The sequence below is a fragment of the Canis lupus genome, chromosome 2 (genome assembly GCF_011100685.1).
Source record: "Canis lupus familiaris isolate Mischka breed German Shepherd chromosome 2, alternate assembly UU_Cfam_GSD_1.0, whole genome shotgun sequence".
Classification (NCBI taxonomy): Eukaryota; Metazoa; Chordata; class Mammalia; order Carnivora; family Canidae; genus Canis; species Canis lupus.
The window spans coordinates 47,619,808-47,630,444 of NC_049223.1; the positions used below are offsets into that span (position 1 = coordinate 47,619,808).

General features: G+C 38.8%; 1 long non-coding RNA gene and 1 pseudogene across 1 annotated transcript in view; both read left to right on the forward strand.

Annotated features, from left to right (window-relative positions):
* LOC119871109 overlaps positions 1-10,637 on the forward strand; it is a 189,150-nt gene that overhangs the window by 52,114 nt on the left and 126,399 nt on the right. The gene's annotated exons all lie outside the window — the stretch shown is intronic.
* Positions 1,712-2,916, forward strand: LOC608196 (annotated as a pseudogene).

Sequence of the window (10,637 nt, forward strand, 5' to 3'; positions counted from 1 at the left end):
ATTAAATAATTTATATTGAATTAAATAGCCAACAAACCTAATGAATCATGCACTGCATTCTGATTGGTGGAGAAGAGACATTAGCCCCCAGAGAATAGCTGCTCTCTCTACATAACCATCCAGGCATGCTACAGATAAATTTGCAAGTTAGCCAATATAGTTGCAAAAGATGAACTGACTGTACAAGATAGATACTGAATTCCCCAGGGCCTGAGCTGACCAGTGCTGACTTGGTGGTGAATACTAAAAAAATATTACAGAAACAATTTAAAGCTAACCCTCAAATTTAGGAAATCAGTTCAAGTTATGCAGCTTGAGAAATTAACCGTGCTGTTCTTTGTAAGATTGCTAATTACTGTTAGGGAGAAGTGTGCCTTTAAAGAGATATACTTAAAGCAGGAATGGTAGATTGGGTTCTGTCAAAATATTGAGCATCTATAGCATTAAAAGGAATAGTTATGAAAACAGTCGGACAGGACGCCTGGGTGGCTCAGCAGTTGAGCGTCTGCCTTCAGCTCATGGCGTGATCCCGGTGTCTGGAATCGAGTCCCACATCGGGCTCCTTGCAGAGAGCTTGTTTCCTCCCTCTGCTTGTGTCTCTGCCTCTCTCATGAATAAATAAATAAAATCTTAAAAAAAGAAAGAATAACACTAGGACAATTTCTATAGAATATATGTAAAATTACCTTTTATTTGCCATAGCCGTTTTGAATAGTAAACACAGGGTTAGAATATTGTTTATCTCTGAGGATCTTGAAGAACATCCCATAAAAGAGAAAGAATGAGTGAAAAAGATAACTCAGTGTTTGATGTGTTTTCAGTTTACTTTTTTTTTTTTACCAAAAAGTCCACATTACTTTAAGAATTTATGAGAGCTCTGCATGGTGCCTAGGTGGGGATGTCATCATGTTAGAAGCTGGAGTTTACCGGGTGTGTCCTCCTGAAGCTTTTTATTTCTCTGGGGAGAAATATTTTTAAGGAAAATAGCCACAGTATCACAAGTCTTGCTGGATCTGTAGTTAAGAGCACCAGGAGGATGACTTCGTTCGCAGCTGTCACCAGGACCCCTAGAGAAGAGCTGTCTCTTCTAGATCATTCTTTTTTTTTTTCTTTCTGGAGAGTAGAAATCATGATTAAAAGACCAAACATAAGCTTTGCCTGCTACTCTGTTTAAAGGAATATACAACTTGAACAGAGTTTTAAGATCTAAAAAGACCTGCAGATCTTTTTCTCTAATCTTTATCTCACTGTAGAAGTCATTAGATATTCCAACACTGGATAGAACATAACTTTCCAAGTTTTTTAGTTTCCTAAATTTTTCCCAAGCATTCTCACAGACTATATTTTAGGCTTGTAGGTCAGCTCTTTCTACCTGTTGGCTATTTTTTTCCCTTTTTTAACAGAAGGCTTGGGAACCTCTCTACCACTTATCCATGGAATGGGTCTCATCACTTTTCCAGATGTCTGGCCCAAAGCCCCTGCTGTTTCATCTTTAAGAGTGTCTACATCCGGGTTTTTAGCACACATATTTCTTACCTCATAGAGTGGGTGCACTTATCAGAAGTTGGGTATGACAGCTAGATTTCCACAGGGGAATAAAACTGAGGCTGTTTCTGAAAACCACACTTGACCCTGCTGTGATTCCTTCCTGCGCGGCTGTTCTGAGGAACGGTAGTCGTGTGTCTCCGTCCACCTTCTCTCCCACCTAAGTGTGTGCCACCGCCCCATGGAAGATTCAATGGACATGGACATCAGCCCCCTGCGGCCCCAGAACTATCTTTTTGGTTGTGAACTAAAGGCTGACAAAGATTACCACTTTAAGGTGGATAATGATGAAAATGAGCACCAGTTATCTTTAAGAACAGTCAGTTTGGGAGCTGGTGCAAAGGATGAATTGCACATTGTTGAAGCAGAGGCAATGAATTATGAAGGCAGTCCAATTAAAGTCACTCTGGCAACTTTGAAAATGTCTGTACAGCCAACGGTGTCCCTTGGGGGCTTTGAAATAACACCACCTGTGGTCTTACGGTTGAAGTGTGGTTCCGGTCCTGTGCATATTAGTGGACAGCACTTAGTAGCTGTAGAGGAAGATGCAGAGTCAGAAGATGAAGAAGAAGAGGATGTGAAACTTCTTAGTATATCTGGAAAGCGTTCTGCCCCTGGAAGTGGTAGCAAGGTTCCACAGAAAAAAGTAAAACTTGCTGCTGATGAAGATGATGATGACGACGGCGATGACGACGATGATGAAGATGATGATGATGATGATGATTTTGATGATGAGGAAGCTGAAGAAAAGGCTCCAGTAAAGAAATCTATACGAGATATTCCAGCCAAAAATGCACAAAAATCAAACCAGAATGGAAAAGACTCAAAACCATCAACACCAAGAACAAAAGGTCAAGAATCTTTCAAAAAACAGGAAAAGACTCCCAAAACACCGAAAGGACCTAGTTCTGTAGAAGACATTAAAGCAAAAATGCAAGCAAGTATAGAAAAAGGTGGTTCTCTTCCCAAAGTGGAAGCCAAGTTCATCAATTATGTGAAGAATTGCTTCCGGATGACTGACCAAGAGGCTATTCAAGATCTCTGGCAGTGGAGGAAGTCTCTTTAAGAAAATAGTTTAAACAGTTTGTTAAAATTTTCCGTCTTCTTTCATTTCTGTAACAGTTGATATCTGGCTGTCCTTTTTATAATGCAGAGTGAGAACTTTCCCTACCGTGTCTGATAAATGTTGTCCAGGTTCCATTGCCAAGAATGTGTTGTCCAAAATGCCTGTTTAGTTTTTAAAGATGGAACTCCACCCTTTGCTTGGTTTTAAGTATGTATGGAATGTTATGATAGGACATAGTAGTAGTGGTGGTCAGACAAATGGAAATGGTGGGGAGACAAAAATATACATGTGAAATAAACTCAGTATTTTAATAAAGTAAAAAAAAAAAAAAAAGAAAAGAAAAGAAAAAGAAAACCACACTTGAGAAACCAGGAAAACATTTAACAGTATTTGATACTTAACATTTTAGAAGTGCATTTTAATAAGTATTAGTAATATTACAAACTAAGGTAATGAAGTACAGAACTAGAAACTGTTGTACAGTACTAGTGTTAGGTGTGCAGAGAGAAAAAAGCTGCATCTGACCAGAAGGGAACAGGAAAAAAATGTCTGGTAATAGTTGCTTGCAACAGCTTTTTCTCCTTGGTTTCTCATTCACACATTCAGGCACCTTTCTAGACAACCTTAGAAGAGGTGACAACCTTGTAATATGATACTAGTAATGGTAGTACAGTGGTTACTTCAGTCAAAAAAGCAATGTCTGTTTTCATGTGGACCCCCCACCCCCACTCCCAATCTAATCGAATCCACAGATTAGCTATGGGCAAGTTTTCTCAAGGCATTTCATTCACATGTCATGACACCCAATGTGATGTGACTTGCCTTATTATTGCTTTGCTTAATCATCTCTCTACTAAAGTGTGAGTTCCTTGAGGGCAGAAATTGTGTCTTTTCTGTCCCCAACTCTCTCCCAAGCCCCTGTAATGCACGTAGCAGTCACCAAAATATTTGATGAAGATTCGATGAAGGAATGAAGAAGTTAATATATTTCCTTAAGCATCAGTACCTTCAAATGTGGAAGGGGAGTAATAAGACCACCTACCTTAGAAGGATGAGCTAGCATACATAAATGAGATAGCATACAGAGCAAAGCACAGTACCTATTATTAAGCAAATGGAAAACATTTTCTTTCCTTTCTTCCTATTACAATCCACGTTAGCCTCATCGTATGTTTATAGTGGTGATCCTTAACCATACCATATCCTTCTTATAATAAATATTATATAATGTTCTCTATGCTATCCTAAAGTGAAAATCACAGATACATAACCTACCTGTCCACATAATTAACATATATAATATTTATTATATGTATAATGCCTTGTTATACAAAAAAAACTTTTTAAGTAATGGGCGAAAAGAAAATCCATGTGTTTTAATGGTTTTTTTCCATGTGTTTTAACATTTAAATGTTCAGATTTTACTATACTAAAAGACCAAAAAGTCCACACATTTCCAGAATGCTCCCTGGGGTGAGTACTGTGCCCAAGGACAACTGCCGGTTTATCCTTGGCTGGTAAAAAGTCATTAAAATACAAGCTAAACAAGGTGGAAGAAAGGACATGAGAATCAGAAAATTACATCAGAAAAAAGGGAGATCCCCTGGGAAGATGGCCCCCTTTATAGTCGGGCAACTTATTCTGCAGCTCGGTGACCAGAAGGAGAGCTCCTAAGTTGTCACATGCTGCCTGGGAAGAGTACAAATTACCTGTTGTCAAACCTAACACCATAAAATGCAATTGTGTACTTGCCAACTCACAAAATATTAGTGATACAAGGAAAACTTACAGATCATTGTGTTCAACGTCTTTGTTTTATCAATGAGGATGCAGAGTACAGTGAGGGTTAGTGAGAAGCCCATCTCCCTGTTCACCAGATCTCATCTAAGCAGTATAATTAATGATGAGTCTACTTGAATCAGGGATACTGTGTCTTGGGTCAAGCTTTATAACAGAGTACCACAGATTGGCTGGCTTATAAAAAACTTCTCAAGGCTCAAAGTCTGAGATCATGGTGCCAGCATGGCCAGGTTCTTTGTAGGGCCCTCTTCTAATTGTATCCTCCAACAGCAGAAGAGTTCTCTTCTATAGAAGTACCCATCCCATTCTTGAGGGCTCCCTGCTCATGACCTAAACTGTCAGTGGTTAGCAGCCAGAAACCTGAAGAGTCCTGAAAGGTTGGTCACCTCTTTGTTCATGTCATGCAGCAAACTTGAAAATTCTCTGACCACACTCTTCTGATTGTCCTCATGGAAGATGCTAAAGAAACCTACCTTCTCTTTAGTCTTAAGTAAACTGATTCTTTGTTTTTCCCCTGATCTGTGGCAAGTAGATCTCATTTTTCCAAGTTTAGTGTCAATTTTTAAATGTCTTATAAGCCCTCACAGTTACAGTGTGCTAATAAATGTGATAGTTTTTTTCCCTCCAACATCAGGTCTGTTAATTTGCCCTGCTTGCATCTGGGATTTCCCCAGTATTGTAGCACTAGCATCCATGTGAAGTCAAATAGAACTGAGATTGAATTCCAGCTTCTTCATTTATTACTTGGTTGACTGTGGGAAGATAATTTTTATCTGTATGAACCTCAGTTTTGTCATCTTAAACGGCGGTATAATTTTTACTTTATTGGATTATCACAAAGATGGAGTTATTCTTAATAATTGTTTGTTACAAACATTTAAGGCTCTTTAAGCCTTTATCAACTAACACTTTTTAATGGTGTATTGTTGGATATATAGAGGTCTGAGGTTGGGAGGAAAGGGGTATGTGTTTGTATATGTGGTCTTTCAGTAGTTTCTCCTCTTCCTAGTACCACATGGATTCCCTTTTGTAGAATCGCTCCTTTGGCATTGAGGTGTTGGGTGGGTTAGTGAATCCAGGTACACATCTCCCACTTAGATCTAAGGAGGCCAAACTCTGCTTCTCCCTGGCCAAAGGCTGCTCTTGTGACTTTTAACAAGGCTGATTCTCCAAATATTTTCCTGGAGGAGTTGAATTTTGAGCATGGTGAAAGAGATGGGTGAACTTACGTATTTCTTTTTTTTTTTTTTTTAACTTACCTATTTCTAATGGCGGCAGGGTTCCTCCTGCTGCACCTAAAACTATGAGCTTCCCATTTATACCCCAGGAAAAAGTGTTGAACCCACACCATCAAAGACAAATAAACATATTTCTTATTGGTTCCATTTCCGGGTCCTGAGGAATACCTAAAAGCCATCACCAGCTGTTGGTAGCCAGATTTGGGATTTCTTAAGCAATAGAGCCCTCTAAAAACTTAGTAGGCATCTGGCTTTTTGCTCCCAGTCAATTCTATGTATGTGCAGCCAAAAGCTACTTCAAGTCTGAGAAGCCAATCTCTTAATACCAACCCTCTGAATTCTGCCAGTTGCCCCAGCCCACGTTATAATGGTGTCAGCCGCTGTGGAGCCAAAATGACCTTTCAAGAACCAGGAAAGATACAGGTAATGGAAGTCGAGAGCCAGGAGCCACACTTGATCATTTTACCTACCGTCAGTACTATTCATTTTTTTGTTTCTTTACAATGATACACAACAGCCTGGAGTAATGAGTAGGATGGGAACCCAGACAACAGAGAAAAAGTACAGTAAGAGGCTCAGAATATTCCCCTCTGTTAGCCAGATATGTGGGCATATCTTTTCATTTCAGTTTGTTTATGTTTCTATCATGTCCATGGGTATTTGGGGAATGCCTTCTATATGAATGTGGTCAAATAAAGCATATAGTTCATGAAAATAACTGTAGTTCAGTACATCCACAAATCTATATGGCAGAAATACTCAAGAATCCTCTCATCTTTGAAAAAATTGCTCTTACAAAGTCTCCTCAAGAACAAAGTAAGTTTTCTGTACTTTCAGTGTGTTCTCGAGTCTCTAGAGGGACCTCAGGAAGCCAGGCATGGATGTTTTTAAAATGTCATTAATATCTGGTGCTCAGGATGAGTAACCAATGGGTCCAGTGATCATTGGAGGGACTGTGTATTCTAAATGTTAATATTACTTGGGAAGATTACTTTGTGTAGGTCATAGAAAAGGGAACAAATCACAGTTTGCCTTTTGGAGAAAGGAGGATAAAAGAAGCTATGTCTTGTATATCTGTAATTAATGGGGTTTACAAATGACTCAATCTGCTTCCCACCTGAGTCCAAGGCTTGGGGAGCAAAGTGATAAATGGCCAAGGAGATGATTTTAGCCAAAGGTAACTCTGTAGCACAACACAGAGGCCTATTATTACTTTTTTTTAATCTGCAAAGAATTTAACATGTATCTGGCTTTCAGTACGATTTCTTGGTGGATGGAGGAAGGAGGCCTTGAGCAATGAGCATATCCATTACTTTCTTATCATTAAAGCTCTAGGCATCATTCCCTGGTGATGAAGTGCCTCTGCCATGATTAAGACTATAGAATTATTAAACCACCCTGAGTCTCAAAGATGATTTAGAAATATGTCTTCAGAGAGTTGTCTAATCAGGTACTTCACAGAGGAGGAGCCATCCAGCCATGTACACACATACCCAGCCTTGACCTTTTGGAATAAAGATCATTTGCTCAACAAGTAAATGTTTTCACCCTTGATCAATTTGCTTTCCAAAATGCTTTCCTTATATTTTTTAACTTAGTTCTCACTTTTCATGAAAGAAATGGGCAGACACACACACACACAAACACACAGTAAAGACATGCATGGTTCTGTAAGACCGTCATTGTGAACGCTTTACTTATATTTACACCTCCATCATTAAGACGCATGTTAATAATATTTCTTCTGGAGTCTTCTCTTTTAGGCATTATCTATACACTTCCCAGTCTTGCACTGCTCCCCTCCTCCCCACCTACCAGGTACCCTTTCCATCTCCCAACCCACCCATCTCAGTTATAGAGCTGTACCACAGTTTCTGTTGGAACAGCTTTAATGTTGACATTATCGTACCTATAACACTTCTGGACCTTGATCTCATTCCTTGCAAAACTCTCTAACCTCAAAGGAATACACACTCTGTGTGTGTATTCTATTCTTTATGTATTTACCACTAAATCAGTCCCAAACTCTTCCCAGAGTCCAGATCTCCCCCAGAATGTTCAAATATGGCAGGTTGTGGGTCATCCCTCAGTTTCCCCATCTTGCAGACATCTCTCTTGGCACCTCCTGACCCACTCCTCCCCCATTTGTTGTCCTCTACTCCTAGTGCCTAGTTTTTCCCTGGAATTGCCTTCCATGGCAGCTGTGAAAATGTCCTTTTCTTCCATGTTATGTTGGTCTGGTTTTCAAGTCCTGTCTTTTCTGTCTTGGTTACTCCTTCAATTTAGAGTTATACCATGTTGAATGACTTCCTAGAAATTTGATACATGAGAGGAAAATTGAGGCCATAAAAAAATGTTTTTATTCTACCTTCATTCTTTTTTTAAAAAAGGTTTTTATTGGTTTATTTGAGAGAGAGAAAGAGCATGAGTGAGGGGAGGGGCAGAAGAAGAGGAGAAGCAGGCTCCCCACTAAGCAGGGAGCTGTATGAGAGACTGGATCCCAGGACGTGGGGGTCATGACCCAAGCCAAGGGCAGACACTTAATTGAGCCACTCAGGTGCCCAACTGCTTTCATTATTGATGAGTGACTCATCTGGGTAGATAATTTTAGGTTCAAAATAATTTCCCTCAGAATTTGAAGGTTTTTTCTGTCTTGTTTTGTTGTTTTTTTTTAATTTTCTGCTAGCTTCTAGTGTAACTATTGAGACTTCTGATGCCACTCTGAGGATTTTTAAAATTCTCCCACTCACCTCCCCTCTGGTAACCATCAGTTCATTCTCTTTGTCTGAAAGTCTATTACTTGGGGTGCCTGGCTAGCTTAGTCAGTAGAACACACAACTCTTAATCTCGGGATCATGAGTTCAAGCCCTATGTTGAGCATGGAGCCTACTTAAAAACAAAGTCTGTTTTTTTGCCTTTTTTTTTTCTTTATTCATTTGTTTTTTCATAAATTCCACATACAAGTAAAATCATAGGGTATTTGTCTTTCCCCAACATTTCACTTAGTATTAACCATCTAGATCTATCCATGTTGTTGCAAATGGCAAGATCTCATTCTTTTTATAATGCTGCAATAAACATGGGTGCATGTATCTTTCATATTAGTGTTTCATTTTCTTTTGGTAAATACCCAATAATGCAAATACTGGATCATATATTTTTAATTTTAATTTTTTGAGAAACCTCCATACTGTTTTCGACAGTGGCTGTACCAATTTACATTCCTACCAACAGTGCATGAAGGTTCTTTTTTTTCAATATCCTTACCAGTACTTCTTATTTCTTTTTTTTTTTTTTTTTAAATTTTTATTTATTTATGATAGTCACAGAGAGAGAGAGAGAGAGAGAGAGAGAGAGGCAGAGACACAGGCAGAGGGAGAAGCAGGCTCCATGAACCGGGAGCCCGATGTGGGATTCGATCCCGGGTCTCCAGGATCGCGCCCTAGGCCGAAGGCAGGTGCCAAACCGCTGCGCCACCTAGGGATCCCGTACTTCTTATTTCTAGTGTTTTTGATTTCAGCTAGTCTGACAGATGTGAGGTCATATCTTACTGTTGTTTTGATTTGTATTTCCTTGATGATAAGTGATGCTGAGCATCTTTTCATGTGTCTATTGGCCATCTCTATGTCTTCTTTGGAGAAATGTCTATTTATGTCTTCTGCCATTTTTAAAATTGGATAAATTATTTGGGTTTTTGGTGTTGAATTATATAATTTCTTTCTATATTTTGTATACTAACCCTTAACTGGGTATGTAGCTTGTAAATATCTTCTCCCCTTCAGTAGGTTGTCTTTTTGTTTTGTTCATGGTTTCCCTCATTGTGCAAAAGCTTTTTATTTTAGTGTACTCTCAGCAGTTTAATTTTGCTTTTGTTTCCCTGAAGAGACATATCTAGACATATCTACTTCTAAGGCTGATGTCAAAGATATTAGAGCCTGCCTGTGTTTTCTTCTAGGAGTTTTATGGTTTCAGGTCTCACGTTAGGTCTTTAAGTAATTTTGAGTTTATTTTTTTTATAGAGTATAAGAAAATTGTCCACTTTTGTTCTTTTTATGCATGTAGCCACCCGGGTTCCCAGCATCATTTACTGAAGAGACTGTCTTTTCCCCCATTGTATATTCTTGCTTCCTTTATTGTAGATTAATTGATCAAATAAATGTGAGTTTATTTCTGGGTTCTCTATTCTGTTCAGTGATCTGTGTTTATCTTTGTACTAGTACCATACTGTTTTGATTGCTATAGCTTTATAGTATACCTGGAAATTTGAGATTGTAATACTTCCAGCTTTATTCTTCTTTCTGAAGATTACTTTGACTTCTTGGAGTGCCTGGGTGACTCAGTTGGTTAAGTGTCTACTTTCGGCTCAGGTTGTGATCCCAGGGTCCTGAGATCGATGGAGCCCTGAGTCTCCCTCTCCCTCAGCACCTCCTCCTGTTCATGCTCTCTCACACTCTCTCTCTAGATAGATAGATTCCTTGACTTCTGATTCTTTTGTAAATAAATTGTTTTATTTTCCTTAAAAGCTTTGTCTATTCTCTTGTTTTCCGTGTTCTGAAAAACTTCAAGAATATGCTTTATTTTGGATCTTATGCTAGGCACTAGATGTGCTCTTGTGTCCTGAAAAATTATGTCCTGCAATTGTTGGAGACTCTAAAAATAATTTTCTCTTATTTTACTTGTTCTTTCTTTCTGGAATTTCAATTATTGGGATTTGTACATCCTGAAATGATCCTCTAGTTCTCTTATAATTTCTCTCCACTCTTTTCATATATTTTTAATACTTCTGGGAGACTTACTCAATTTTTTATGTTTTAAAAATATTTTACTTATTTATTTTGAGAGAGAATGAGAGAGAGAGAGAGAGCAGGAGCAGAGGGGGAAGGACAGAGGGAGAAGCAAACTCTCCACTGCGCAGGGAGCCTGATGCAAAACTCGATCCCAGGACCCTAGGATCATGACCTGAGCTGAAGGCAGACACTTAAATGACT